At 37.3% G+C, this 13,186-nt stretch overlaps 1 protein-coding gene across 2 annotated transcripts in view; it reads right to left on the bottom strand.

Annotated features, from left to right (window-relative positions):
* The window catches only part of SCEL (sciellin), a 113,539-nt gene extending 100,847 nt beyond the window's left edge, over positions 1–12,692 (bottom strand). Inside the window, exons 1-2 of one of the 2 annotated variants that reach the window (XM_054719882.1) lie at positions 12,588–12,692; positions 12,292–12,466 (exon numbers count right to left, since the gene is read on the bottom strand). The gene's annotated coding sequence lies outside the window, so the exon portion shown is untranslated. The remainder of the gene's footprint in view (positions 1–12,291; positions 12,467–12,587) is intronic. The other variant, XM_028148987.2, reaches the window with a different exon arrangement.
* Between the last annotated feature and the right edge of the window lie 494 nt (positions 12,693–13,186).

Raw genomic sequence — 13,186 nt, 5'->3', positions numbered from 1 at the left:
CCTTGGGTATCCTATAAACACCTCACTAACTCCACCCGAGTCCGTGATGTATTTTCTAGGAAGAGTTTCCAACAAACCCACTTGCTTTCCCAGTTTTATCTTGTTGCCTCTTCCATGAAAGTGCCTTGGCATTTTGCCTTAACCCTTCCCTTCTCAGGAACTAGGATGCCCTGCAAAAGGTAGGAGTAGCCTCCTTGGGACCATGGACTAACCACCAGGACTAAAGTCACACACTAACCATGGCAGAGAGGGAAATTAGAAGGAGTCTGGTTCCTTGACAGTATCTTAGAGCTGCCACAATAGTCTTGGATTATCTCTCTCTCTGAATTTCTTCTTGCAAGAGAAAAAAATAAAGCTGTTCAGGAGATTGTATTTCTATATTTCAGTTTCTTGAGCCTAATAATGTTCTTTCTACCTGTTATTGAGGCCATTGTGGAGCAAATAGAAGGTCTAAAAGCCCATGATGATCTACAAAACATAAGATATTAGTGACTCTTTTATTAGTAAAATATTATCCCTAGCAATATGTTTATTTGTTTGATGTTCCCAGCAAGGTTCACTTGTTGAGTATCTACATGTTTTATGACCATTATATATTTAATTATTCCAGATGAGCATTATTATACTTCATTATAGGACCCAAAATTCAGAAAAGTTAAATAACCTGCCCAAGGTCATACAGTAAGTGGCAGAACGAGGAACTGTGACTGTAGCTCCATGGGCTCTTTACAGGACACATTATATGTTGCTCAAAGTATCATGTGATATGCTCAACACCAAACACTCAGGGAAATGTCTTGGAGTTCCGAAAGAGGAAAGATAATGGGAGATCTAGGAATATATCCCAAGCAACTAGGAACACCAATCAGAAAGGATATATGCACCCCTAAGTTCATAGCAGCACAATTTACCATAGCTAAGATTTGGAAACAGCCTAAGTGCCCATCAGCAGATGAATGGATTAGGAAACTGTGGTACATCTACACAACGGAATACTACACTGCTGTAAAAAGAAAGGAACTCCTATCATTTGCAACAGCATGGATGGACCTGGAAAGCATTATGCTAAGCGAAATAAGTCAGTCAGAGAAAGATAAATATCACATGATCTCACTCATTTGTGGAATATAATGAACAACATAAACTGATGAACAAAAACAGATCCAGAGACAGAGAAGCATCAATCAGACCGTCAAACCTCAGAGGAAGGTAGGGGAGGGTGGGGGTAAGGGGGAGACATCAACCAAAGGACTTGTATGCATGCATATAAGCCTAACCAATGGACACAGACAACAGGGGGTGAGGGCATGAGCAGGGATTTGGGGGGGTAAGGACACATATGTAATACCTTAATCAATAAAGAAAATTTAAACAAAAGAAAGATAATGGGAGAGTAGCTGGAAGGAACAGCAGTAATGAATGACTGCTCCATCATCCCTGGAAAGGCTCAGCCTCAAGCCTTACCCCTCCCATGGCCACACTGAAGCCGTGAGTAGCCTGGCCCTAATCCTTCCCTGCATCTATCTCCCCATTAGGTAGCTGGATATCATTTTATACTCTTCCCTAGGCCCATGCTATTCATTTACAGAAGGTAAATGAGAAAGGAAACCAATGTATTCTATTTTTAAGATTATAATAGTTCAGTAAGTATGCAGTAATTTTAATGCAAATGACCAATATTGTGAGGAAATAAAATGTTTCTCATCAAGTCTATGTGTATTTCTCCTACATCTCCTGCATGACCTCCTTCAGCCCGACCTGCTCTGCTTCTTTTTCCCCCTTAAAACCCATTGGCCATTTCACCCTGAGTACAAGCCTCTATTTCATCACCTTCTAATTGCATAGAAATTTTACTGCAATGGAACTCCTTTCATCTTGTCCAGAATATAAAGCAATGTTTTTATACATGAACATTTCTTGTTATTAAAATATGTCTCTGTGAATAATGCCCTTGTTAAAATAACCTTTTATAGCGTGCATTAGAGATTACAATCCTCTCAAATTGATAGTATAAAAAAATATATGCAACACAATGTTAATTGTGTACTGTCTTTAAAGGCATTATTTATGTAGGGACTGAGGTTATCCTGAGTTTCAAATCTACTCAACACTCTTTTAGCCTCATTTCAGCCAACTGTGCTCATATCTAAGTTCCTTCATTCATTCTAATTAAGTTTTTAACTTCTCACTTTCTTAAGAAAGATGAAACTCCAATCTTGGCTCCTCTAAAAGCTGTTACCAGTACATACGACTAACAATGGCGGACACCAGCAACTATATTTTAAGTGTGGAATATTATGGGCAAAAATGTGTGAAAGCTGTGTATCTATTATGCTGAGAACTACAAAAACCTTTTCCTGAGTTTAAAGCATTGAATACACAAGCTGGAAACTCTTATATGAAATCATGACGTCCCAGTTAATTAGGATAGAGGGGAAAAGAAACTTTTCAACTTCTGGCCCACTACCTACAGCTTCTGCCCCAGGACATCTGTCTTTAGGTGTTAGATGAAATCACTCATCTGAAGTTCTCAATCACAAAACTAATAAACTTTCTTAGTGCTCTCTGGATGTATTTGAAGCTATCATACATCTCATTCCTTAAATTGCCTTCTGTTCAGCTTTTCTTTATCTCCTTGTGGTCTTTCTTAATTTATAGCATTTCCTGGGGACCACGTAGAACCGTTAATCTGCTATTCCCATAGCCTGACCCCAGCCTCATCTCCTCCTGTCCCAACTCCAAGGATTCCCCGGGCCATCTCCCAACCAAGTTACAATCTTATTCTTCACCTTTCGGGTCCTCTTGACATAAAGACTTTGTAGATTTCACTCTTCCCTTCCCACCCAAGAACAAAATGCCTCCTGAGTTGCCTTATAATAATAACTTCACCATTCCCTGCTAACTTTCTCTTTTAAGAAAGATAATATATGGGCAAAGAAACTGGAATTGGGTGGGGCAAAAAGAAAAGAGAATAGGAAAAGTAAGACAGAAAAGGAAAAACTGTGGAACAAAAACAAGTGAACAAAATAGAGAATAAGAGAAGACCAAAAAACAAGACAACAGAAAGCATAAGAAAAGAATTCCATTCTGATGGCTGATATTTTGGATCATGTGATAGTTTTAGCTTTTTGAGCTAAATTTTATATGTATTATTTCATTTAAGACTCACACAATGCTTTAAGGGTGCCACTATTATTACCCTCATTGTACACTCATGTGAAACTTTATGACCAATAATTCTAATGAAGTCAGAGTCTTTTTGAAGAAGGCTAGGGAAGGAGTTGGAAGTGGGTGAAACTAGTTCTTTCTGGAAAGAGGTTTTAGGCTGACTAGTTTGCCTAAGGTTACATAGCTTGTGCACCATTAGGATTCCAACCCAAATCAGCCTAACACCAAAGTTCCTGTTCCAAAAGCCCAGGGAGCAAAAAGGGGCCAGCAGGTACAAAGTTACCAGACTAAAAGGGTGAGAAGAACGGAATTTCCTTTATTGCAGACATCCATGGTGGACCTCCAGCAAGATTAAGACTTGGAGCAGACTTTTGATCATTTTACCAAAGTCTCATGAGTTCAGCACAGAGTGATAACTGAGTATGTTCACTGCTCCAAACATTTCCAATCAATGTATCAAGCTTCTAATATACTTATGTAAGTTGATATCTCTATGGAAAAGACCAAATATAAATAGTCACCTAGGGGAAACCTTTATAGTGATGGAAAGTATTAAAAAGCTAACATAGAATAAGGAAAGAAATACAGCTAAAATGTCCAGAAAATGGCATATGTACCCACCCTGGTGGTATTTACCTTTGTGTATGAAAAAGACTTGAGGGTTTCATAACCCAATAATGGTTCTATACCCACTAGTATTTAAATCTCAGCAATCACTGGTAATAGGGAGAACTCCCTGGGAACTTGAAAAGCACAAATTTTATTAAACCAGTTTCAATAGAAGAGTAAGTGGGGCCCAATAATGACAAACCAATAAACAGAAGCATTGTCTTCTAGAAGGCAAAGAAAACCATCAAACAACTAATTATCACCTAAAAGAACATGAAATATTATGTAAGGAGAAAACAGAGCTTCATGAAGCATAAATGTCAACAAGCCCATTTAAATTAATGGGCTGTTTATTCTAAATACGCAGTGTAGAAGGAAACCAATCTTATCAGGCCGGTGGACTGATTTAGCCTGCTGCAATGGCTGTAAGTTGGCTATTTCTCAGACAGGGCCTCATAGTCTGATTTTAACATTGGGAAACTTGCTTACTGATGGTGAAACAGTTCAGAATGTAGCACAGATGAAAATCTTTTAGCTAGTCAGAGATCTATATGCTACCAATTTTCTGAGTCTAATAACCACCAACCATAAAATTTCTTACTGTTGGTTTTTATTTTTAATGTAAGACTCCCACCCACCCTTGTTTCTGCCACCTATCTTTTCTGCAAATGATAACATCAAGTATTAGCATAAAGTGTCCTACTCTCTGGGACAGCTGTTTAATTTTACAAAAACACTGGGTTAATATTTATTAATAAGAATGATAGCTAATAAAAATGACCTGTCACCTGAGCCCCTCATAGGTTATTGTCAGTTCTAATTGAAAATATCTGTTGCCAAAACCAGTTTGGCTCAGTGGATAGAGCGACGGTCTGTGGACTGAAGGGTCCCAGGTTCGATTCCAGTCAAGGGCATGTACATTGGTTGCGGGCACATCCCCGGTGGGGGGTGTGCAGGAGGCAGCTGAGTCAATGTTTCTCTCTCATCGATGTTTCTAGCTTTCTATCCCTCTCCCTTTCTCTCTGTAAAAAATCAATAAACATATTTAAAATATATATTTTTTTAAAAGAAAATATTTGTTGAATGAATGCAAATCCAAATTTAGATCACAAACTAGAGCCAAAATCCTGTTAGATGCCTTAAATACTTTATCATATTTCATATTCACAACAGCTCTGTCATGTGGTCATTCTTTATCCCAACTTCAGATATAATCTTTCTCAGTATATTAGTAATATATGCTTATTACAGAGAATATGGAAAATTCAAGAAAACACAAAGAAAAAAATCAGCCACCTTTCATCGGTCACTGTTATTTTTTTGCCTATTAGATCCTACAGGTACACATTTTTCAGTGCCACTTAAAAAATAATTATTTCTTCTGTGACTACAGAATATTTCATCTTATGGGTCTATTTATCAGGATAATGTAATTCCTCTATTTTTTGCAACAAAACCATACAAAAGTCATTGAACACACTTCTATTTTCTTTGAATGGATCCTTAAATGTGTAATTATTTGCCAAGGGCTATAACTTTTAAAATGTTCTTCATTCCTATTGTCAAATTTCTTTCCATAAACCTTATAATAATTTATAATCCATTAGCAACATATGAGAGTCCATACAGTTGCCAGCATTTAGAATGATCATTTATTAATCTCTTTAATAATTTAAAAGATGAAAGTGTTATCATTTTGCTTCAGTTGCACATTTTCTAATTTTATTGGTTACTTCTTATTTTGTAAATTATCCATTGGTTATTATTATAGATTTCTTATTTTCTTTATTTATCAGAAATATCCATGTTTTCTCAGTTTCTCACTAAGCTTCTAATTGTGATTTTTTTCTCAGCAGCTTCTGATTTTTATTCTATATCTTTCCCCTATTAACTCTTCCACTCATTAAAAATCCCTATAGCCCTAACTGGTTTGGCTCAGTGGATAAAGCGTCGGCCTGTGGACTCAAGGGTCCCAGGTTCGATTCCGGTCAAGGGATGTACCTTGGTTGCGGGCACATACCCAGTAGGGGAGTGTGCAGGAGGCAGCTGATCGATGTTTCTCTCTCATTGATGTTTCTAACTCTCTATCCCTCTCCCTTCCTCTCTGCAAAAAATCAATAAAATATATTTAAAAAAATAAAAACATAAAAATCCCTATAGCCCATCCATGATCCTTCTCTCTGACCTCAAAATCCAAGCAATCACTAAGTCTACAACTCTACTTCTACATATCTCTTGGTTGCATTTCTTTTTATTTGAAGATACCAATGGTGCTCTATTTCAGTCAGGGTAAAATCCAAGTTGTTAAGGCTCACCAGTCCATTCTCTCCAGCCTCATTTCTTCCCAGTCCCCTTCCCTCACTCAAATTCTAACTTCATTCAGCCACAGTGAGTCATTCCAGTTCCCTAAGGGCTTCATCCTTTTTATCACCTTTAAGCTATTGTGCTCACTCTGTGCCTTGTGCCTAAAACATTCTTATTTCTGAGTTTTCTTTACTACTTAACTTCTTTCCAGGAAAGACTTCTATTTGAAGTCATGCATTAAATATCCTCCGGAAACATTCAGTGACACCATCCCAACCTGCCCCACTCCTACTTCCCCAGGCTGAGTACTCAAAGAGCAAAGAATACTTCTCTATAACATTACTATACAGACTGCCTGTTTGTGTGGCTGAATATTCTTCTCCAACCCCCACCCCCACACACTGTAAATCTTGACATCTTAACCAAGATCATGTTCCCCACAGCTGTATTTCTAAAGCTTATTATAGCATCTGGCACATAATCAGTTATCTATAATAATAAAAGCATAATATGCAAATTGACCAAACTGTCGAACAGCGGAACAACTGTCCGGACGACCATGTTATGACATCCACTGGCGCCAGGCCAGCCAAGGTGGATGCAATGCGATTGATGAGGGGCCCGGCCATTGCCCCATGATCGCCCCGCAGAGGGAGGCCCAGGGGGTGTGTGGCGGTGGATGCAGGCAGTACCAGGCCAAGTGGGGTGCGAGCGGGGGGGCAGGGCCGCAGGGCTGCAAGGGCCCCGGCAGCTAGGGCTGCGAAGGCCTACCCTGCACGAATTTCATGCATCGGGCCTCTAGTAGAAGAATATTTGTTGGACAAATCAGATTAATTAAATATTTACATAATTATTCTTCTAATTTTTCAAAAATATTTTATCATTACATGGAAATTCTAATGCATATGGGTTTACTTTGGTAATGGTGGAATGAATCCCTTGCTCATTGATATATGATTCTTTGTCACATATTAAATTCTAATATAGTTTAGAATGTACTTTATAGTTGTCTGTTCTAATCAAGAAATCTGTTAATTATTCTTTTCTTAATAATACATTTCAATATCTAGTACATGCATCCCTGATTAATTTTCTTTGTAGAAATTATATCAGCTCTTTTTACTCATTCATTTCTTTCAAATAAACTTTAAAAGCATTTTGTCTGGTACTAAAATAAATATTCTATTGGAATTTTTTATTATGATTGCATGAGTCCTATGTAATGGCTTGGGAAGTGCTGACATTTGTGATATTTAATCTGTCTATCCAGGAACAGCACTCAAAGGAGCTTTTACTCAAGTAAGTCTGGATGTCTTATAGTAAATACCTTTATTTTCTTCATCTGAGTACCATATTTTTCTTGTAGAGATTTTTTTCTTGATGTTTTACACTTCTTTGTGCTACTATGAAAGACATAGTAATATAAAATGTCATATTATATCATATGGCATATGTATTTTTATATCTACCTAGCTATAGCTCTCTATCTAAAATTCACTAAGAACCCTAAATTTTCTTTTTTTAAAAATATTTTTTATTGATTTCAGAGAGGAAAGGAGAGGGAGAGAGAAAAACAATCAATGATGGGAGAGAATCATTGATTGGTTGCCTCCTGCATGCCCCACACTGGGGATCAATCCTGCAACCCAGGCATGTGCCCTTGACTGGAATCGAACCTGGGACCCTTCAGTCCGCAGGCCTATGCTCTATCTACTGAGCCAAACAGGTTAGGGCCTAAATTTTCTTTTTATCTGTTGGTACTGTGAGATGAGCACAATCATACAAGTTACCCATAGCTAAAGTGGGGTCATAATTAAATCCACGTCTGTCAGGATTCCAGCCTCCTGCACTTCTTCCTGTATAAATTCCTTTCAAGCTTCTAACTAATGACACAAGAGAGTATGCTGGGGAGGAGTAAGGAAGAAGGCAGGATTTTAGATGAGCAGTTTTCTGCAAAAGCTTTTAACTAATCTTGTGGCTTCTGTGCATTTTCTGGAGTACTGCCATAGTCTCTCAGGATGTGTGTATCCCAGTTTAAAAAATGTGGTTTATAGTTCACTACTTTGCCCCAAAAGGTTCCATATAAAGGAAACTTAATAACTTTTTAGGCCAGAGAAATTGCTTCTAGAAACACGGAATAAATTATTTAGACACTTAGAGCTCTCAAGTATACAATTACAATGTGTACTTAGGACTATTAGTTCTCATGTCTAGAAGTAAGCCAGTTGTCTTTAATGGACAGCTATAAAGTACACTCTTCCAATTAATGATCGCAATAAAAGGATGATTTATATCTCTAAAAAATTTAGCAACTAACATAAAATGCAAACCTAATGAATGTGGTTGTCATTTGACAAAGCACCCATTTGAGAAAAGATCTTTCTTAAATTCCAAAATCACATAGATTTTTACAACAGTAAGCTAAAAACACTTAAATACATTTGATAAAGACTTTTGATAAATAAGTGAACTTGAGCAATTGTAGACAGGTACACAGCAATTAATACATGCAGCCCTTATTTCAACATTCTTAGCAAGGAAAAAGAAATCAACAAATGATATGTAAACAGGATAACGTCAACAGATAAGCCATGTGAAACCAACAAAGATTTCCCTTGAACTTCCTCCTTAAAGAATGCTTCAAGTTAATGGGAAAATCATATGTGACATTATCAGTTAAATCATGTTTGCTTAAGTTAAGTGCTTGGTGAATTATATGATTATATGCAGTTCATTCCACAGTATGAGTTCAGTCATTCAAAACATATCCTCTTTGTTTTGTTTACAAAGTCACCAGAAAAATAGATCTCTCAGGTATTTCCATCAAAATTCCTGTGGTTAATCAAAAACCTCCCAACAAACAAAAGTCCAGGACACATGGCTTCACTGGAAAATTCTACCAAACATTCAAAGAAGAATTAGTATCAACCCTTCTCAAATGCTTTAAAAAAATAGAAGAGGAAGAAACTCTTTCAAACTCATTTTATGAGGCTAGCATTACCCGGATACCAAAACCAGACAAGGACACCACAAGAAAATAAAATTACAGAGAAATAACCCTGTCCCTGAAGACATAAATGCAAAATTCCTCAACAAAATATTAGCAAACCAAAATTAACAATACACTGAAAGGATCATATACCATGATGAAATGAGATTTATTCTAGGTTGATCTCTCCACCTTACCCCCACCCTCCCCTGCTTTCCCTCTGAGGTTTGATGATCTGATAGATGTGTCTCTGTCTCTGGATCTGGTTTTGTTCACAGTTTATGTTGTTCATTATATTCCACAAATGAGTGAGATAATGTGATATTTTTCTTTCTCCAACTGACTTATTTCACTTAGCACAATGCTCTCCAGGTCCATCCATGCTGCTGAAAATAGTAAGAACTCCTTCTTTTTTATAGCAGCGTAGTATTCCATTGTGTAGATGTACCATAGTTTTCTAATCCACTCATCTGCTGATGGGCATTTAGGCTGTTTCCAAATCTTAGCTATGGTAAATTGTGCTGCTATGAACATAGGGGTGCATATATCCTTTCTGATTGGTGTTTCTAGTTTCTTGGGATATATTTCTAGATGTGAGATCACTGGTCAAATTTTTTCATTGCAAAGGAAACCATCAACAAAATAAAAAGGCAACCTACTAAATGAGAGAAGATATTTGCAAATCCTATACCTTACATGTGGGTAGCATCCAAAATGTGTAGAGAACTCATAAACATTAATAGCTAAGTATTTGATTTAAAAATGAGCGGGAGATCTGAATAAACATGTTTTCCAAAGACATACAGATGGCCAACACATATGAAAAGAGGTGTTTCATATGCCTAATCATCAAGGAAATGCAAATCAAATCTATAATGAGATATTTATTACCTTATATCTGTTAGAATGGCTATCATCAAGAAGGTAAGAGACAATAGGTACTGGCAAGGATGTGATGAAAAGGAAACCCTTTTGCACTATTGGTGGGGATATTGGTTCAATCAGTATGGAAAACAATATGGAGATTCCTCAAAAAATTAAAAATAGATGTACCGTAGAATCCAGCAATTCCACTTTTGGGTATATAGCAAAAAGATATGAAAATAGGATTATGTAAGAGATATATGCACTCCCATATTTATTATAACACTAATAATATCATAATAGCCAAGATATGGAAAAACCTAAATGCCCATGAATGAATTAATGGATAAAAACAATGTGCTATAGATAGATATAGATATAGATATAGATATAGATATAGATATAGATATAGATATAGATATAGGTATAGATATAGATAGACATAGACATACATACAGACATAGACATATATATACATATATACAGGTGTCCCCCAAAAATGTATACACTCTTTGAATAATTATTAATTTCAATGGGTTAAGTCTGAAAAGAAAAAAAAATCAATTGATCTATCAGCTATAAAGTGTGTATTATTAAGCCATAAGAAAGGGGGATATTATGTCATTTGTAACAACATGGATGGACGTTGAGCACATTAGCTCATAGATACAGAGAAAAGTGGTTGCCAGATGCGAAGGTGGTGGGTGAAAGAAATGGGTGAAGGGTCAAAAGATAAATTTAAAAACATTCCAATGTTAGAGAAAACAGCCAGGTAGGTAGGCTGCACCTATGGAATGATAGGTGAGGTGAGTATGTCCCTGATTGGCTATACCACAACCTATACACACTCATTACCTTCCTACAGATGGGCTAACAGTTCCTGAGATTAAAAACCCATTCATATAATAAAGAACAAGATTGACTTCATAAGCCACAAATTAAAAATATACCCTATTATGTCATAATCATACCATACATACTGTCATAAATTTTCAAGTGTAACTGGGTAAGAAAATCTTCACTTCCATATCAGTGGTAGTCCATTTATAGATCCAGAAGAATGCCCAGTTATTGCTAATACATATTTAATGTGAAAGAAACTTGAAAAATCATTGAAGAAATTTAGTAACACAAAAGTCTGATGACCTGACTTCTCCTGCAGGTCCTGTTACTCTGGTCTTGGCAAATTGCTTAACATTTATATATTTTGTTGTCCTCATCTAGAAAACCCATGAGTTATACTGGATGAGCCTATACTTTTTCCAACTGAAAATTATGTCAATTAGATCTAAGATTTACACAAAGTTAAAATTGTAATAAAATTCCTGGCAGGTTTATCTACATTCTCTCTCTATTCTGACATTTAAAATCAACCAAATGTTTTACTAAAATTTTTACTGATGTCATATCTCAGTTTTCTCCAATACTTTAAACACTGGAGTAAGCAAATATCAAAAAAACTCTATCTGCATTATAAACTGTGGAAGTGAAAGCCAGTTTTAAACCTGATCATAGTTCATGAAAAATAAAAGTACAATCCACAAATGTTAAATTTTAGCTCTCTGGTTACTATAAGTTGGAACGCCAAGTTATCAAATTCTTCAGTAAACCTTCAGGAATTGAGCTCTAAACCACCCTGAGATGCACATGACCTGGTCAGCAAAGGAAGCAATGAAAACTCTAGAACTTAATGGAGCCTGGGGCCGCTGTGGGAAACGCCCCTTTGAAGGGGCTGCTAGTTGCAAATTTTGAGGAGCCCCTGGGTTTGATTACTGCAGCTTTGTATCACAAATAGAAACGGTGGAGAAAAAACACAAGTCCCTCAAGCCAATTTAGCTATTATTTATCAAGGAAAGCCTGACTAAAATAACCTTTCTATTCTTATCAAAGGGCTTTTAAAACTGGTTTTTCAGGACTAGATATGAATAGAAATTGAAAATTGCCCCATACACATTAGTCAATTCTTAGGTTAGAACTCAGGGTACAGCATAGAGAAGTGAGCCAAATGTGCATGAATCCCTGTGAAACCACACCTCTCCCTCCCTCCCCCATTTAATCCCACCCTGATTCATTCCTTGGTACATTAATGCAAAATATGTGATTTTCTTAATGGAGAAAATAGAATGGGTGTGGAATGGTTTTGTCACCTCTCTCACAGCTCAGTGACTCGTAATGTTTTGGGCAGTAAAAAAAAACAAACACAAATATAACATTATCTGTAAAACAAGAGGGTTTATCATTTCACTAAAAGCATCATCTATCTGTGAAAACAGGGAGAGCCTTTTTAAAAAATGTTTCTTATCATCACTTGAGAAAATAGACCAGGGGGTGCTGGCCCCTGGACTTAAAGAACTTACTATCCTGTGTCTGAGAGGATTCACTAGCTGACAGCTCCCACGCGGAAACACAAAAAAGGTTCTCATTACTGAGATGCCCGAAGATGCGTGAACTTGCCAATGCGATCTACATCACGACAAGGAATAAGGAGCTGTGGACACGCAGGACAGCCCACTGGAAGAAGTCAAAATTTAACTGGAAAAAAGACAAAGTTAATACTAAGTTCTAAGTTCTAATTTTAATCATTTGCTTAGAAAACAAAGGAAGTTATGCAAGAAAAGCGGACATATTTGTCTGCAAATATGATTCAACTTACCTCTCTTGACTGAAAACAGGACTTTGTGTCGGAAAGCCTGCCTGGTTCCCGAGGCGGGTCCCGCTGAACCGCCTGTGCACCTGGAGGGGGCTGAGTGGCGCTTGCACTTCACCTGCCTGCGTTAATGAGCAGTTCAGAGGCTTCTCCCTCCGGGGGTGAGTCACTCAGGGAGGAGGTGGGTGGTGTGAAAGAGGGTGTCACCTTGTACAAATACCAATTCAATGAAAACAGGCTCACTCGTGGACCTACGGTCTTTGTTGGGTGAATTCTTCTTACAATTTATGGCCTTGTTTGGCCAAAACCAAAAGTGCTGCTGTTATCACTTTTATAAATTGGTATCAGCAACACACATGACTCTATCACTGGCAAGGTGGCATAGAACTCAGCCTATTTTGGATTCTCTTTTAAAAACCAAAACAAAGCACTCAGGGAAGGAGGAATCTCCACCTGCCCACAGTAGCCGAAGGCTGGGGCACAGGTACGCCCAAAGGAAGTACACTGCCCATAGGAACCAAGATCTCTTAGGAGAGAAAAGTCCTCTGGCACCCCGAGATCAGAAAATATGAAAGGAATCTGTTACACAAGTTGTACACATGGAA

This window comes from Eptesicus fuscus, chromosome 8 (genome assembly GCF_027574615.1).
Source record: "Eptesicus fuscus isolate TK198812 chromosome 8, DD_ASM_mEF_20220401, whole genome shotgun sequence".
Classification (NCBI taxonomy): Eukaryota; Metazoa; Chordata; class Mammalia; order Chiroptera; family Vespertilionidae; genus Eptesicus; species Eptesicus fuscus.
Note: the sequence above shows the minus strand (reverse complement) of the source record. Positions and strands in the feature narration are given on the sequence as shown.